The sequence below is a fragment of the Phyllobates terribilis genome, unplaced genomic scaffold (assembly GCF_046119375.1).
Source record: "Phyllobates terribilis strain yellow unplaced genomic scaffold, ASM4611937v1 Scaffold_8373__1_contigs__length_30572, whole genome shotgun sequence".
Classification (NCBI taxonomy): Eukaryota; Metazoa; Chordata; class Amphibia; order Anura; family Dendrobatidae; genus Phyllobates; species Phyllobates terribilis.
In genome coordinates, this window is record NW_027371113.1 from 5001 (window position 1) to 7500 (window position 2500).

Genomic DNA, 2500 nt, shown 5'->3' on the forward strand with positions numbered 1-2500 from the left:
AAAATTTCTGACTTTTTGGAAAATTTCACAATTTTGTGAAAACTTCCACAAAATGAGGTTCTAGTATGTTAGAGGGCATCCCAGGAGGGCTCCAAAAGTGTGGGTAAAATATATATCCCACAGGGGGAAAATTGAAAAAAAGTTGAAAAAAAAAATTTTTGGGGACTTAGAAAATTTTTCAACTTTTGTCAGACTTCCAGACAGGGGAGCGTGTCAGTGCGCGCATCCGATTTCAGTTCCAGAGCGATTCGCGCGATGAGTCCTTGATACTTAGTCGTTTTTGGCAAAATTTCTGACTTTTTGAAAATTTCACAATTTTGTGAAAACTTCCACAAAATGAGGTTCTAGTATGTTAGAGGGCATCCCAGGAGGGCTCCAAAAGTGTGGGTAAAATATATATCCCACAGGGGGAAAATTGAAAAAAAGTTGAAAAAAAAAATTTTTGGGGACTTAGAAAATTTTCACACATGTGTCAGACTTCCAGAGAGGGGAGCATGTCAGTGCGCGCATCCGATTTCAGTTCCAGAGCGATTCGCGCGATGAGTCCTTGATACTTAGTCGTTTTTGCAAAATTTCTGACTTTTTGGAAAATTTCACAATTTTGTGAAAACTTCCACAAAATGAGGTTCTAGTATGTTAGAGGGCATCCCAGGAGGGCTCCAAAAGTGTGGGTAAAATATATATCCCACAGGGGGAAAATTGAAAAAAAGTTGAAAAAAAAAATTTTTGGGGACTTAGAAAATTTTTCAACTTTTGTCAGACTTCCAGACAGGGGAGCGTGTCAGTGCGCGCATCCGATTTCAGTTCCAGAGCGATTCGCGCGATGAGTCCTTGATACTTAGTCGTTTTTGCAAAATTTCTGACTTTTTGGAAAATTTCACAATTTTGTGAAAACTTCCACAAAATGAGGTTCTAGTATGTTAGAGGGCATCCCAGGAGGGCTCCAAAAGTGTGGGTAAAATATATATCCCACAGGGGGAAAATTGAAAAAAAGTTGAAAAAAAAAATTTTTGGGGACTTAGAAAATTTTTCAACTTGTGTCAGACTTCCAGAGAGGGGAGCATGTCAGTGCGCGCATCCGATTTCAGTTCCAGAGCGATTCGCGCGATGAGTCCTTGATACTTAGTCGTTTTCAGAAGTCACAATTTTGACTTCCAGGACCCGCAAAACGTTTGTAAATTGAGCCCGCTCCCCAGTTCCAAGCGTTTTGAGGTGTCCCCGGTTGCAGTAATGCAGCCTGCCCACTAGATGTCGCAAAAGAGACAAAAAGTGAAAAAGAACCAGAATGAGGAAATTCCAGGGAGCCGAATCCGCCTGACAGTTCCAGGCGATCGGGCACTTTTTTGCATGCGTCCCTAAAGTGGGTATAGGGTGACACTCCATGCAAAGACCCAGTTTTGCACACCACCGGCAGAATATATGAGAGAGAGGTACCTCTCAGCCCCGACACATTTTGACTCATTTAAGCTGGTTTTCACCTCCGTAGGCCTGGGTATGCGTTTTGGCTATGAGTCCCTGTTCGGCTGGAGGTCTGCACCTTGGCTGAACCCAGGCTTCCGCAGCTGCGTGGGGGGACTTTTGCCGGTCGCCTATCCCAAGTCAGAGAGGTGTTCCTGGGTTGAAGTGAGCCTGGCCAGACCCCCCCGCGGGCCCTGGTTCTCCACATGGGGGCGCCGTCAAGGCTAAAATCTGGATTTTTAGGCCGAGGAGAGGCTCCATGAGGGCGGATGCTTTTGTGGCTTCGACCCCAGTGCTGTTCCACATCCAGTACCCCCCCGCAAGGGCGCCTGTACCCGAGTCGCGCTTCCAGGACTCGTGGGCACGTATCTCCCGACGACAGGGGTTTGCAGCCTCCGTACTTGGGCAAGTCCCTACATGCACCCCTGCTCTTCCTCCGATCGATCTGGCGCAGCGCTCCCGGGTGGGGAGGTGGCGCCGCTCGCTCGGCCCGGGCTTTGGAGCCCGCGCTGGCTTAAGGTGAGCGGTCCCCTTCCTCCTCTACCCCCGGGCTTCCGACACCTATCTTTGGGCGCGCATGCCGGCCTCGCCTCCCGTCTGCGGAGGTGGCCGAGCCGTGGGGAGTTTGACCCGAACCGAGCGAAGGCAGTGGTCCGACGACCCGTACGGGCGAACGGCGGGGCGCCCACCCAGCCAGGCGTGGGGGCCCGTCGTCCGAATCGCTCCCTGTGCGGGGAAGCACAGCGATCTTCTCCGAGGGCGGCCCTTTTCTTCCAGATGCGTACCCGGCCAGCGGAGGCTCGCGCTGCCCCTCGTGTCCGAAAGGGCGGCCTCCGCGGCGGTGGCGACAGCGGCGGCGGTGGGTGGCCTCTCCGCGCCACTGCCGAGCTTCGCGATTTCCAGTCTTTTCCCGAGCCCCTACGTCAGTGGGGAGGACGACAGAGGTGTGGAGGCAGGCGAAGGGGGTTCTCACCGTGCGGTGTGCCCCAGCCCGACCGTTGCCTTCCCCCTCGACCCTCGTCCTCCCAGGCGGCTCGGCCAG